Below are 16,046 nucleotides of genomic sequence, written 5' to 3'. Positions count from 1 at the left end.
TTTACCACCTATAGGACTTCATTATTTTTGGTCTACATTACTGTGATAGCTTCCTTACTGCTCTCTCTACTATCTCTTCCCTCCATTCTGATCTCCATTCCACTGTCAGAGTAGTTTATACAAAACACAAACAAGCTCTCACACTCGTAGACATTCAAAGGTCTGACTCTGCCTACAAACTGACCAAAATGTTGTGTTCTCTCATTTTTCTGTGTCTTGGCACATTCTGGGCCCACTACCTGAACCGCTAATCCTGTCTACTTCTTAAGGCTTAGTTAAAATATCTCCTCTTGGAAGTTTTCTTGTATTCTTCCCAATTCCCCAACCTCCACCTCTGTATTCTTTTATCCCCTAGAGCATCTACTTATCTTTTTTTATTATTGCATTTATCATACATTCCTAAATCACTTTTTTCCCTGCCCATACACTCTTCACTCTCCAGACTGAATGAGCCCCTTGATGGCAGAATTGATATCTGGTTCATCTTTGCATTCCACAGCATTAACACAAGATCAAGCATTTGATAAAAATGCTCAGAAATCTTTGCTGATGGATGGATTAATGAGCAAATAACTCAGAGAGGGAAACTGTAAGATCTCCAAAGATTTCAACCTTATCTAGTTTAACTGTCTGATTACCTTTATTCCACATAAAAAATTTGCTTCAGAAATAGGAGAGAGAGAGAGAGAGAGGGAGAGAGAGAGAGAGAGAGAGAGAGAGAATAGTCATTTTAAAGGATAGAAAGAATTTAGAACTAAGTATTATCAGGGTAAGCTGTTGAAGTTATAAATGCACTAAAATGCATAAGTCTTACAGAGTATGTGGGTCTCAGCAATATTATATTTAAATCATATTCAACCACAAATTAAATTAATTTACTTGGAGAATTCAGATGGCAGGCAAAATTCTTAATAAAGCAGATATTTAAAATTGTAATGTTGTAGACATATACGCCTTTATGTTTATTGCAGCATTATATGCAATAGTGAAGATATGGAAACAACCTAAGTGTCCAATGAATAATGGATAAAAAATGTGATATTTATGTATTTTTAAATAGAATATTACTCGCCATAAAAAAGAATTAAATTTTGCCATTTGAGACAACATGGATGAACATGAAGGTATTAAGCTAAGTTAAATAAGTCAGTCAGAGAAAGACAAATACCATATGATTTCACTTATATGTGGCATCTAAAAAATCAACCAACCAATCAAACAAAACAAAACAGAAACAGAAACAGAATCATAGATTCAAAGAACTTGGTGATCGCCAGAGGGACTGGTGGAGAGATGGGAGAAATAAATTAAGAGGTACAAACTTACAATTATAAATGTCACAAGGAAGTAACGAACAGCATAGAAAATATAGTCAATAATAACTTTGTATGGTGACAGAAGGTAACAGAGACTTTTATGGTGGTGATCACTTCATAATGTATATAAATATTGAATCACTGTGTTATACATCTGAAACTAATATAATATAAGTGAATTATACTTCAATAAAAAAATTGTAATGTGGTAATCTGATTCGAGAGGTGAGAATGTGACCTCTACATCCTTTGTTCTTGGAGTTTGAAAGCAAGGTAGTTTCTTCTTGGTTTCTGCTTAGTTTTAAGAGCAGAGCTAGATGTTTCCTTTGATACATGCTGCCCCTTAGTGTCCGGCTGTGGGACTGCATCTGGAAGCCCTCTAATTCCCAGAACATGCTTGAAACTGTTCATGAGTGATCCTTCCTTCCTCAGGGGTTTACCTGTGACATAAGCCAGCCCCAGCCTCTGCCCTCCAGAAGACTTTCAGAAACAAAGATAATGTCGAAAGGCTGAATAGAACTCTGTCAGGCTAGGGACACAAATTTACAGGTGACGAAATCCCAAGGCAGGCAGGGGAGATGCTCATGTTTACAGCACAGAAGAGTCCTCCAGTAGCACTTTACCTGCTCTATTAATTATTAAAGTTTTGCTCTTTAATTTCTGGCATGAGTCATAATCCTTAGAGCTAAAAGGTACAACTTCAGACCCAAGTTAGTGTGCAAAGAATGAGAGGAATGGAAATATCAGATTAGGGGAGTTTGAAAGTAAGAGTTATTTTAGAGAAAAAAAAAAAGCTAGTATAAATCCACAGGTGATAGCCAAGAGTAGAGCTGTTTGAAAGTGGCTTTGACCAAGGAGCCTGAAAGAAAGGATATATGTGAATAACAGGCCATGATACCAATTTAGATGTGACCGACAGCCTCTTCAGGCTGAGGATACCCCAGGGTACCTGAGCCTGCCATGAATTCCTGTCTCTGAGGCCATGGCCAGAGTCATATGGAAGGCCAAGTTGCTTCATTCGAAAGTTTCTAGTTTTTCTCTTTTCATGTATCTTATTCAAATGTTCTGTCATTTTCATAGCAATGATGTGAATGAATCTAAAATAATTACGTGTGTGAAAGCTCCCTAAAAAAGGGCAGGACAAAACTTTTGGGAGTGTTGGAGATGTTTATTATTGTGATTGTGGTGATGGGTTCATAGGTATATACACATGTCAGAACTTATCAAAGTGTGCATTTTAAATATGTGCAGTTTATTATATGTCAATTATAACTCAATAAAGCCCTTCAAAGAAAGAAACTTTCCCAGAATCACATGACTAGATTATTGCAAGCTGAGATTCAAACCCGTGTTTGTCTGACAAAAAAATAAAATCATGCAGCCATTTAAAAGTAGAATTATAAACACTACAGAAATACAAAAAAATCTTTCCAGTAAAATAAGTGAAAATAACAAAGTTAAAATCATATGCATGCTGTAATGGAAAAAAATTGTGTACACATAGAAAAGAAGAAAACTATAAATAGTTTTAATACTTATTCAATAAAGTTACGGATTATTTAAAATTATTTAATGCTGCTGTTAAATTGCATTTTTAATTAAAATATCAATTGTAATTGTACACATTTAAAATTACAATCTATCTCCATATTAGGCAATGCCTTTTAAAGTATAAAGTTGAATTTTAAAACTTAGCATGTAAAATTCTAGATACAAAATGACCATGTTATATTTTTATATATGTATTAGAAAAGATAAAGAAAATAGGCAAAAATGTTATTAGGTGTTTTTTAAGGGTGATTTCTTTCTTTCCTTTTGTGCTATTCTTTGGGATAAGTTTCAATCTTTGGCATGGCTATATTTTACTTTTATAACAAAAAAATATGAAGCGTTTTAAAAATAATAGACTTGACAGAAAGCATTTGAACCACCCAAGTTCAAATATTCACTGACTTTCCTTAAGGCATATTCCAGTTCATAAAGCCCTTTTCAAAAACACTGTTAAGCAGCAAGTATTTGCCCAGTGCTGAAAATAGTCTGTAAGAAATTATCAAGACAAATGCTCAAAATATTACTTAAAAACATATTACACAGTATTATGAAATACTGAACCAACCATAAGGTATATGATATAACTGGGCCTCGTTTTTGACAAAAGGAGAATGACAACCTTGGGCAAAATGCCCTTAAAGTTCCTTCCTTTAAAATTTTTTCTTATTCCAAAGTTAGTTTAAGGATCAGTGGGCATGTTGGTGTGTGTGAGTGGGCTGGCGTGCGTGTTTTTCCTCCTTCAGCAAACAATTCACATAGCGAAGTGAAGGGCAGAGGTCCAGCAAGGAACTTCAAGGAGAGCCATGACTGCATACTTTTCTCCTCACCTTTGTGATCCAGAAAATCAGGTTTAGAGAATTTGCCACACATTTCTCCCAGGAAATTCAGATGTCTGTATTCCAGGAACTACAGAAAAGATATTTTTCTTCTCTGTCCCTTAAATAACATCTCCTATGCTGAAAAAGCATTTTATCTTGCCCTTTACCCACAGACTAAAGCTAAGAGTCAGAAAGAAGAGAAATTAGAAAGGCAAGAGTTTAAATATTATTTTTCCTTTCACAAGTCAAGCATTTATTTCCCTGGATGAAATTACAATATTTCTGCAATTTGCTTCAAAATAATCCAGTGGGTGGGAGGTAGGTGGTAGGATGGGAAGTGGGCAGAGATTATACCAGATTGGCCATGAGTCATTTAACTGATGAAGCTGCGTGCTGGGTCCTTTAGACTATCCTACTTTTCTATTTTCTATAAGTTTAAATCTTTCCTTAATAAAAAGTGTTCACACCGCGCACATCTGTGCACACACACACAGACACACAGAATTCTCATTCATGTCAGCATGAGAAAAAAATTAAGAAAACTGGAATTATTTCACCAGAGGAAGAGAAGTCACTTAATGGTACTGAGTATATGAAGGATTGCATAGAGAAGATGCCACTTGCTTTTTGTCACTGCTACAGTCAGATGAAGAATAACTTAAACAATAATAAAGAAATAAAAATATTCCCTAATCATGAAGGATGTTAAACCCTGAAATCAATTAGTGGGAGAAGATAGCCAAGCAAGTTCTTTTGCTGAAAATAGAGAGTGAAACTGAGTTTTTTATATTGATGAATAAGTGGGAGAACATTAATGCTTATTAATTGACCCAAGATTTTCTTGAGCCAAAGGAGGTAGCTGAATCTTGGTCTAAACCTTAGCCAGTCATATTGAAAATAAGCAGATAGAATGTGTTTGGGCAAGTGGCACGCATCCACACCACAGGTCTGAACCTCAGCTCACGTTTATTGTCAGGACTAGCTATTAGCAAATCCAACAATTACACTTCCATTTTCAACTAAAACGATACCCATTCTCTGCAACAATGCTGAAACAAGGTTCCAGTGGTAGCCAGCCTTCAATACAGTCCCCAAGGATCTTTGTCTCCCAGTATTCACACCTTTGTGTGGTCTCCTACACTAAACAGAACTGGTCTGTGTTACCAATAGGATATTATGTGTGACTTGTGAGAGGAGGGCATAAAAGACATCGCGACTTTGCTTTGTTTCCTCTTGGACCACACTTTCTGGTGGAAGTCAGCTGCCATGTTGAGAGGACAACGACACCCTCCAGAGAGATCCACGTAGCAAAGAACATAGGCCTCTGGCCAACAACCAGCACCAACCTGCCACATGTGATGAGCCCCTTAGAACAGGATCCTTCAGCCATAGCCAAGCCTTCAGATGACTGCCACTTGACCTTTGGGAAATTCCAAGCCACAACCACAGTTGCACAGCTCTCAAATTCCTGTCCTACAGAAACTATGAGATAATAAATGTTTTAAGCTAAACTCAGAGTAAATTGTTATACAACAGTAGATAACTAACACGGTTTTGGTTGAAAGTTTATTGTCTTTTATACATGACCAGAAAAATGGTGTAATATAAATAAATATGTTCCTTTGATTAGAATTTCTCAGAAATAAAAATGTGAGTGATGAAATTCTTATGTGGTCTCAGGATACACATGCCAAGCTCTTACAGAAGAGGGCACTGTTTCCTACTTTTTCCACAAAGCAGAACTAGAAACTTAGCTAAAATAACAATGGGTTCTCTGCAAGTGACCTTCTTGAATGTCTTAATAGAATTAATGCAGGGCTTTTTAAAATCACAGTTTAACCAAAAATCACTTTTTCAGATTTTAAAAGCATCACTTTGGATCACAAAGTAGCATTGCTTTATCATTCTTTAGTGTCCCCTGAGCAATATCTGCTTTATTAGAGCTTCTCTGATTATTTCCAAAGTTCACTGAAAAGCATTTGGTGTTATGAATCTGTTTTCGAGATATGCAACCCAGAATTCCAAAAGCCTTCCACCATTTCCTTCTCAGTGTTCCATGGTCAGCAGCCAAGAGGGAGGTCCATCTCAGAGTCTCCAGGGAGAAAGGTTTCTCCTCACTCCATTCTAGCTTCCTTCAATAAACAGCAACCCTAGAAGTTTTCTGTCTCTGAAACTGGATCTGGAGTATAGACTATTTTTCCTCTATTTCTGCCACGAATGAGGCTAGAGTCCTGGTATAGGCATCCTTCCTGAAGAGTCGCCTCGGGAATTATTTCTTCACAGCTCTCACAAGAGTTTTGTGAGCTACTATGTCCATGTCAAGGAATTCCTTTTCTACCCAAAGTCAGCTTCCATTGCTTGCATAAGAACTCTGACTAATTCACCCCATTCAAGACAGACTCTGCCAAGCTGGCCGAATCTCCAGGGGGCCCGGCCCTGGGTGCAGAAAACATCAGACTCTCTCCACAAAGAATGGTCTTGATAGACTGGATTTGCCAGTTTGGGATTAAGTTACAAATTTACCCAGAGTCCCAAAGGCTAATTGTGGTTGTATCTTTCTAGGACACTGGATTCCCTAGAGGTTGGCATTCGCCTCCACATGACTAAGGCTCCTTACTTTCAAGCAGAGCTAGAAGGTCCTGGGTATGAAGATCCTGCACTATTTGCTTGGGATAGGGAGGGAGCTTTAATACTATGCCTCCAAAAGACCTGGATTTCAGAAAAGGTATTTGCTTGTTTTCAGCATGCTAACTCCTTCTTTTCCCAGCAGTTCAGAAATAGATTGGTGCTGGTAAAAGTGGCTTAAATATCTGAATCTTAGTCAACTCTGAGTTCCAGTGTTCATATAATAATGATATATTCCTCCTATCTTGATTTGGCTCTTAATTACGTGAACATCATGTGCCTTAACATTTACTTTTCTCCACCAAAACAAACTAATTGGTTACAATTGAATAATCTTTTTATAGATTTATAGTCTGTGTATCCAACAAGTTGAGACATTTCTCTTTCGAGGTTACAACCTTACCAGGATTGTTTCTTATGTATCCCTTTAAAGGAATGTGAACTGAAAAACTCCCAGCCTTATTCATTTATAAACATAATTTACAATTGTGAAATGGAAGTTTAGAAGCTACTTCCGAAGAATTTGTGTTTTAGACTGTACAATTAGCGCCCCCCCTGCTTATCATTGTCCTTGGATGATGAACACGTTGGATCTCAGTTAGCCATTTTTCCTCACCTTACTCTTGGAATGATGCTCCCTGAGCCAGTCTGTGCCATGACTGGACTGGCGAGAGTGATGAGAGAAAACTGAGAAGGAATAAAGGACTCTAAATGTGTCAGGTATCCTCTGGGTTGCACATACTTCTAGAATTCCATTTTAATTGCCTCAAGGAAGACTTCACCTCTTCTACCTATCAAAAGATAACACAAATTGAAATTGGCTCTGGCAGTTCCATCTTTCAGCAAACGAAGGCTTTATTGCTTCAAATTCTGGTTAGATAAGAACTTCCAGGAAGCCACGTTAAGAATTGGCTGGGAAAATGGCAGGCAAAAACTAAGTAAGTTCCTAGGAGCTCATGGAGTAAAATTTTATTATAAACTGCTTTTTATTACTTCTAAAAATCTTAGGTAAGAAAGTTCCTATGGAAGACTCTAGGTTTGGTTATTAAAAATAAGAAAGGAATGGGTCAGGGAAATTTTTATCTACAGAATGATATCGCTGAGGGAATATGTGTGGAAGCCCAGATTTCATTTGATATATGCAAGTCCTTATATTAGTGGGCTGTATTTCACACTGCTTCCAATTCCTGCCTTCCTAAAGCTTCTTCTCTTGGTTTCCATGACTTCTCGCTATGTTGATTTTTCTCCCAACTCTGTAACTCTTCTTCCTCTGTTTTCTTTCCTCAGCAGGACTCTGCCTTCTAATGCCTGTCCTTTAAATATGGGTACTCTTAATTGTTCTATGTGGTCAACCTAGGCAATTTCATCTACACTGACGGTTACACTTACAAACTATGATTCCAGTTCCCATGTCTATTTCCCCAATCCTGACCTGAGAGTCCTATCAGTACTATTTTATTTTCATCTCCTATAATATGGATCTACAACTTTTTGTGACATGCCAGTGTTTTTTACAGCCATTTGCCTCTGACTTTTATACTTACACTCCTAGGAGGAGAAATTAGATTGTGGTTTTTATTGCTCTTACTTTGGACTTGACTTGGTTATGGGCTGTACTAGTTATGATGTATTTGTCAACATGTAGTAGAATGACTAAATAAATGTAATTTAAACTTAAAAAAGATGTATTATCTTTTACAATAAGGGTCAGCTGTTTCAGTGTTTCAGCAATATCATCAAGAACCTAAGACCTTTTGTCTTTTCTCTTCACCATCTTCTGTGTGTTGTCTCTCATCCCTGACTGTGCCCTGACAGTCCCAAGGTAGCATCACATCCTTGGACCATCTATAGCAAATTTATGGAGTACTTTAATTTCTCCAGATAGTCTAAAACTATCTAAAATTATTCCTGTACTAGCTCAGTGGAGAATTTGGTTACTGAACTGTATTAGACCAATCTCCCCAAGAATTGCTTGTGTAGTTGTGCTTTGGGGCAAAGACACTTGACTATGTTGAAGACTCTTCTGGAATCAACCTTAGATTTGTATACACTCCAGGGATGAATGTTGTTTGAACACAGCATTCCCTCTCTATGGAGACTCTCAGGAGAAATTTGGGTGTGGTCTTTGTGTTAAGAAGAGTCCTGAGTGGCCTCAGCAATCATCTTACAAAAACTATGATTTGCGAGGCTGGTAACGTGTCCTCTCTTTTTTGGGGTGTTAGAAGGCCTAGAGTGAAGTCTGAAGATGATATAGGCCAAATACATGATTTTACCACCTGTCGTGAACTCTAATATCTACAGCAGTGGTTACCTTCAAATTGTTTAACAATAGGTACAATGCAGGTACTGATCAAAATGGGCAATGGCTGTAAATAGTGAGAGTCAGCCTGCTTCCGTGGCCAGGCAGCTAATGTAGGCAGGCAAAATAGAGTGAGAATAAGAAAGATCTTGACTTATTTTTGTTTTATTCACATTTGATTGAGATATAAGTTCAGAGAAATAATCAACGATGATAAATGGGACTGACACTCTGCATCCGTGTTGGGGAGACAATGGGAGGTGGACAGGACTCTGGTAAACTGGAGAAGCCAGGCCCTCTTAAGAATGATGACTGCTCTTCAGATCTAGATCACGGTTGCCAGATTAGAATATGGCTCAGAGATTCCAGTACTTCCAATATTCAGAAAAAAGCCAGAAATCCTAATTTTTAAGAACACTTTAATTGTAAGACTTACTCAAAAAAAAAAAAAAAAAAAAGAAAGAAAGAAAACTAACCAAAAATAGACAAAGAGACAAACATAAGACTGTAGGCCAGTCCAAACAGCAGAGGTTAGCCAAATGCTGCCGGCTCGTGACCTCTGCTCTCCGCAGTGTATTTTGTATTACTCTCACTCCTCCGTTTTACATTCCATCTTTGTTTTTCTTTCTTCTTTTTCTCCTACTTAATTTATAACATCCCACTCTACTTTATGTATCCTTATATATCACTTTAAATTCTACCCAGGACAGAGCAGAGTATAAATAAACTGAGTATAGGACACCTCCCCTTAGATAATTCATTGGCATCTCAAACTCCCAAGTCACACCAGATTGAACTGATCATTTTCCTCCCTTGCCTCTTCATTCCTTTATTCCAGGCAGGATTTTCTTTTGTCAGCCAATTCAATCATCAGCAATACCCCCATCCACTGATTATATAAACTAGAAACCTGAGTGTCATGCTAAGTCTGGTCCCTCCTCCTCTCATTCAGTCAGTTGCCTCCTCGGTCTCCCATTCCCTCCTCTCCATCCTTAGCACAATGGTTTGGGCCCTTGCCATATCTGGTCTTTATTACTGTAAGAGATCCAACTCACTTCCTATTTTGACTTTCAAAATCAGCCTTCCCCAGATGCCAGGATGCACCCTGACCTCCTTCCTACCTCAACCTTACAGGGAGTCCCCACCATCTCTGGGTTAAATATAAGTTTGTGGAAGTGCTCCAACCCATCTCACTTGCCCCACCTCTCACACTTAACACTCTGCTCCTGGGATCCTCAGTTACTCGGCTCAGGAATCAGTCCTCCCAGGAAGGCCTCTGATGTCCCTCAGCTCCCTGGAACGTTCAGCAAGCCTTCCTAGTGCTCCCACATCACCTCGATCCCTGACAAGAACTGGATTAAACTAAAATAATAGTAGTAACATTAATTAGCACACACTCTGCCCAAGCACCATTCTAGGCAGTTTAAATGAGTTCTATTCATTTCATCCTCAAAAATCACATGATGATTATTAGCCTTGATTTACAGCTTATTAAGCTGAGGCACAGAGAGGCTACCACAGCTTTCCCAAAGTCAAGATACCAACGAAATGAGGATTTGAACCCAGGGCAACTGGCTCCAGAGCACTTGCTCTTCACCACCAGGAGGCGCTGGTTGGGTTATCTATCACAAGCAGTTTCTTGAGAAACTCAATGCTCTACCACTCTGTTTACTCAGAGATCTGAGGGCTCTAAGTTATAAAGGACAGCTCTTCCTGCTTTCCTGCCCATAGCAAACAGCGTGCCTGCTGTGCCCTGAGTCTGGACTTGCACAAACACAAAGGCTTCCTCAGATGCGTGCCATTCCCAGCCAGGGCTCCTCACTGCCTTCGTTCTTAGGAGAAAGATTGCTAATCTCCACCCTGGAATCAAAATAAGAGCTTTCTCTTTACCTCATCTCCACAAAAGGCCTCTGTAAGATTAAAAACAACAACAAAAAAGGCGAAAGATTCTTGTTTCTAAATCTAGTGATGTTTGAGGTGGGAGAGCTCTGGGCTACAGGGTAGGGCCTAGGGAAGGCAAACAGGGCAGAGGCCGGTTACCATGGGCCTTCCTCTCTAAAGGTGCCCTTACTTGACCACAAAAGAGAAAGACAGAGACACAGAGATGGAGAGAACACCAGCAGCCCTGGCTCAGAGCCCTGGCGTTATGATAGCCCTTTGCCCTACAGTTTCCTTTTGGCTCCCGTGACCAACCCATCCTGGCCTTCTGCCTCTCACTTCACTTTGAGAAATTCAGGTTTCATGTTTCTGTCTAGGTGAAGGATCCAGAAGAACCTTCAAGGTGTGGCTTGTCTTCCCTAGATCTTTCAGATTTAACTTAGATTTGCTCATGTATTCCCAGACACCAGTTTAAGACCACTCCCAAAAAACACAGCGGCCATTTGTGCTCCTGGACCATCAGCCCTGGGCCTACGATCACTCTTGGCCTAGAGAACTACCATTCAAAAAGAGAGGGGCAGATGCAGGTCAGGAAAGGACCAATACACACAATATCTTGAAAGAAGGAACACCAGGATAGATTCTGAAGACTGAAACATCTCTTTCTAAAAAACTATTTAGCGCACCTGGAAACGAAAATTAAGAGGATCCAAACTGTAGAATTATAGAATGATGGACATTTTGGAAATATCAGAATGATCTGCGGGAGCACAAGGCACATATGAAATGTCTGCATTGCTAGTTAATGACAAACTCTGTCAGGGTGGTGTTCCCAGGCACAGCCAGCCAGATCCAGACAAGGGCATGGGGTCCTGTTCTTCCGTGTCCTTAGAAACATTATTAACACCACTGCAAGGCAACCAACACATGGCAGAGCAAAATGATAAGGATTTTAGTATTCCTAGTGCTTAAGTGCAAAACGAACAGACATATAATCAGAGTGCTTGGTCAACAGCCTTTTGATGTCTGTAGTATGATTAACTTGCCAGTGGAGTGCAATTAGCAACATCCAGAATATGGGGAAATCTACAAATGACCTGGTATCTTCAACAAATAAGTTGCAAGGGGAAAAAAAGCAAAACAGAATATGAATTAGAAGACTTAAAAGACATCTACCAATTGCAGCGTGTGAGTTTTATTTGGATTCTGATTTTTTTTAAAACTAAAAAAAAAAAAAACCCAATTATGACATTTGAGACAAGTGGAAATTTGAACACTGGCAGGATATTTGATAGTAAGGAATTGCTTTTTTTAAAGTATGATTTTTAGTGTTGCTGAAACATTCACAAGTGAAATAATACGATTACTGGGATTTGCTTCAAAATGGATGAGATGGGGAGGTGGATGGGGTAGAACCGAACAAGGGTTGATGGTTGCTGGGAACAATCGACACATGAGCTTCCACACCCAATTCTGTCGATTCTGTGTGGGTACGAAATTCTCCACAATTAATGTTTTTAAAAAGTAAAAAAAATTCTAGTTGTAATTGACAAACTATCATTGGAATAAATACCATCATTTCCCTCCTTGCTCTGCATTTTTTTAAACCATAAATTCTGATAAATCAGTTATATTTTAAACAAAATCTCTCTTTTACGAAGATCTTTGGTTGGAAAGAAAATTTGTCACCAATAAGAACTAGACACAACTCTCACCAAGTGCCCAGGTGGCTTCTGAAAGAGCTCAGAACACAAGGTCTGGCTAAAACTGCTTTCTCAGCATTAGATCATTAAGTCTATCTATCCAGTGCTTCATGTCAGCTATAATCAAAACCTTTTATGGACTTAAGTCATTCACCCTAGGCTATATGGTGAAGCTGGGGTGAGGAATTCAGACCTGAGCCAAGACCTGGCAATGATGAGAATTAATCTCACAACTTCAGGGCTCAGACTCCCAGCTCTTTAGTACCAGCTGTAATAGTTGCAACCATGCCCTCAAATTCTCCACAAAGAATGATAGAGAATAACTTGGATTTCCTTCCAGAGATAATACAAAGAGAAACGGGGCAGAAATTCACCAAGCAGAATTTCTCTCAATTGTCACTGAGTTTCAGGAGAAAAATATGCCCATAATACAAAAGTAAATAAAGGAGGAAAGACATAGTTTCATATTTTCCAAGATGCTCATAGCTCTGCATGATCATTACACTCAAAATTTGTGATGTTCAGATTGGCAAGCATTTAAGACCATGTAAACTCAGTGTTTACAGTGGTGTGGGTAGAAACTCATATTATTAACAAGTGTGCAATGTGGTATGTCATCTCAAGAGGGCAATTTAGCGTGATCAAAATTACAAATACCTTTAACCCAGAAATTCTATTTCTAGAAATACAGTATATCCAAAGACACTCCCATCATCAATCTCTCCTAAATCACTCTCATCTCCATACTCTTAAGGTAACAGAATCACTCTTTGCCTCTGTTGCCCCACAATCCTCTGCTCCCTTTCACAATTATATTTCTTGTATGGGATCATCTACCATCACTGTGTCCACTTCCTTATTTCTCATTCTTTCTTGAACATACCCCATTCTGGCTTCCTATCCCTATCACAACACTGAGATTGTGGGTCTGGTCAAGGTCGCCAATATTCTTCACGTGGAAAGATCCAATAGTCACTTCTCTGTTCAACCTCACTGACCTCTCAGTAATATTCCATGATTGACCACTCTCCTTTATGCCCTTGGCTTCCATGACAGCATATTCTCTGGCCTTTCTTCCCTTCCCAGTGGCCAGTCCTTCTCAGTCCTTTTTTGGCTCCTTTTCTGCTCAAAGGTGTACAGGCCAAAGGCCTCTGACCTAGGCGTCCTTCTCTTCATCTATTCTCTCCCCTAGGGAATCTCACCAAGACCTTTGCTTTAAAAGTGCCAGTGACATGATAAACACTTAAATCTGTATTTCCAATCCTGAGCACTATAAAAAAAAACGAAACTCAGATTCAGATATCTAAATGTCCTACCTCAACAGTTCTACATGGATCTCTTAACAGGCATCTCAAACTCTAGGTGCCATGGCCAAATAGAACTCTTGACTTTCAATTCCTAATTTTTTTCACTCTTTATTGTACCATAATCCATCAAGCAAAAAATCTAGGTACAATCCTGAATTCGATTCCTCTTTTTCTCACATCTGAGAACTTTACCTCCAAAACATTGCCCAAATTAGTTCCCTTCTCTCCATCTCTAAATCATACACTAAAAATCATACTTTAAAAAAAGCAATTCCTTACTATCAAACATCCTGCCAATGTTCAAATTTCCACTTGTCTCAAATGTCATAATTGATTTTTTTAGTTTAAAAAATAAATCAGAATCCAAATAAAACTCACACGCTGCAATTGGTAGATGTCTTTTAAGTCTCCTAATTCATATTCTATCATCACCCTAATTCAAACCAACATCATTTCTTGCTTGGATTCGTGGAATTTCCTCCTTTTCTTGCTTCTCCTCTTGACTTCTGTAATCCATATTTCATAGTAAACAGTGACTTTTTAAATTACCAGTAGAACAACCCTGTAGCATCCTACCTAGAAAGTCAAGCTTCTTACTCTCTTACAAATCTTTCAATTGCCCAGCACCTGCCTGTCTCTCCAACCTTCTTGTTCATAATCTTCCCTTCACTCATTCCCAAAAAGCTCTTGCTTAGGATCCTCATATGGCTGGCTTTCTTGTCCTTTACAACTTAAATTTTATCTCCTTTGAAGGCTTCTCTAATCCCCTAATACAAAATGCTCTTAGCGTGTACTCTTAGAATTTAATACTATTGTTTTTCTCTTCAGTCTAGGATTAGAAAGTAAACTCCATGATAACAGAGTTCTTGTCTGTTTTGTTCTCCACAATATCCCTCACTGCCTTGAACATGACTTGGTACACAGTACATGGTGGAAGAATATTGAATGAACAAGTATGTAAAGATATAGAAAGATAGATATTTATTCAAATATTGCTTGGATAGCAAAAAACAAACAAACAAACAAAAAACCACCAACAAACTACCTAAAAAGCTAAAGGATTTTTTAAATTACAGTGTACCTGTACAACGGATACATTTAAAATAATGTCAGTCTATAAATGCTGATATGAAAATAATATCTAAGATGTATTCATATTAACTTAAAAGGGCCTTTCGAAGTGAGAGGCAATAGTATTTATTTGAGAGCAAAAGAACAGCTATTCAGGATGCACTGATTCAGGCAGAAGCCCAAATAATGTTCTGATTAGGAAACATGAGAAAGGGCAGGTTATCAGTTACGTCAATAGAAGGAAGGCATTTCTATTGGTGCAGATAACATAGTACTGTTAATTCTAAATAATGTTTTTAATTTTCAGTCCAGTATTAATCAGTTCAGTCCTGCAGTTTTATCTGCTTTCTTGTTATCTTTGCACTTCTTTGGAACATGCAGTTGCTTTTGGCCCAGTCCAAAGGTTATTTTGCCCTATTTTAGCATTCCAAAGACTTAGGCATAAGACATTCAAGGCAGCTCTGGCTCCATTTATTTTTTTGACAATATACATATTGTGGTAGCCTGGTTCCAATACAGCCCCCAATAATCCTTGCCTCTAAATGCGCTTACGTAGTCTTCTCCCAAATTGAATTGGAGCTAGTCTGTGTGACCGTTGAGTATGGTGGACATAATGTGTGACTTGAGGCTAGGTTCTAAAAGGCATTATTGCTTTTCCCTCTTATTCTTTTGGATCACTCATTTTGGGGGAAGCCAACCTTTGTGTTATGAGGTCACTCAAGCATCCCTGTAGAGTCTCATGTGGAGAGGAAATGAGGCTTCCTGCCAACAGCCAGCACCAACTTGCCATCCTCATGAGGGAGCTACACTGGACGTGGATCCTTCAGACCCAGTCAAGACTTCAGATGATTGCAACATGAGATCCCCAAGTCAGAACTATGTGGCTACATTGCTCCTGAATTCATTACCCGGAGAAACTGTGCGATAAATGTTTTTGTTGTTTGAAGCCACTACATATTAAGTTAATTGGTTATGTATAAATATAATATATAGTATAACTCCTTTTTCATTATAAAAGCATGTAGGTACACATGCTCGTACTATGTACAGAAATATCTCAAAGAATATACAAAGGGAGTAACTTGGTCCTAGTGTGATGGGTTCTATATACTATTACATTCTCAATTTACGAGAACTTATGATTTTTATGGTCTTAAATTATTTACTTTTTAGAAGGTTTAAGCAAAACTGTTAAGAGGGATAAGCCGCAATAGCAACCTTTCCTAAGCCTTCTTGTCCTTTGTTTTCCTTGACTTTCTCCCACACTGAAGACCTAATTTTGAAACAGGTTATTTTTTAAAGGCTTTTGAGTGGGCCAAATACTGGCGGATTGGTTGTTTTTGTTTTTAATATTGATGTAGTTCACTTAGAACATCAACCCCATCCATGACTGGACGACTGCTAAGATGGGAATCCTGATTTAATTATTTGCATTTAATAAGCCAGTAATGTTGCAATAACTGTGGGATGAACAAACG

The 16,046-nt window shown here is 38.4% G+C and overlaps 1 long non-coding RNA gene across 2 annotated transcripts; it reads left to right on the top strand.

Moving 5' to 3' along the window:
• The first annotated feature begins 5,739 nt into the window (after window positions 1–5,739).
• On the top strand, window positions 5,740–15,518 carry LOC120598540 (uncharacterized). Of its 2 annotated transcripts, XR_005651606.1 has the most exons (3): window positions 5,740–6,410; window positions 10,951–11,074; window positions 15,262–15,518. It is a non-coding gene; the product is annotated as an uncharacterized LOC120598540 (long non-coding RNA). The 2 variants fall into 2 exon arrangements; XR_005651605.1 differs by lacking the exon at window positions 10,951–11,074 and having other exon boundaries at window positions 5,749–6,410.
• Window positions 15,519–16,046: the final 528 nt, after the last annotated feature.

Source organism: Pteropus medius, unplaced genomic scaffold (genome assembly GCF_902729225.1).
Source record: "Pteropus medius unplaced genomic scaffold, Ma_sr-lr_union100, whole genome shotgun sequence".
Taxonomy (NCBI): Eukaryota; Metazoa; Chordata; class Mammalia; order Chiroptera; family Pteropodidae; genus Pteropus; species Pteropus medius.
The sequence above is the reverse complement of the archived record's forward strand: the minus strand, read 5'-3'. Positions and strand labels throughout refer to the sequence as shown.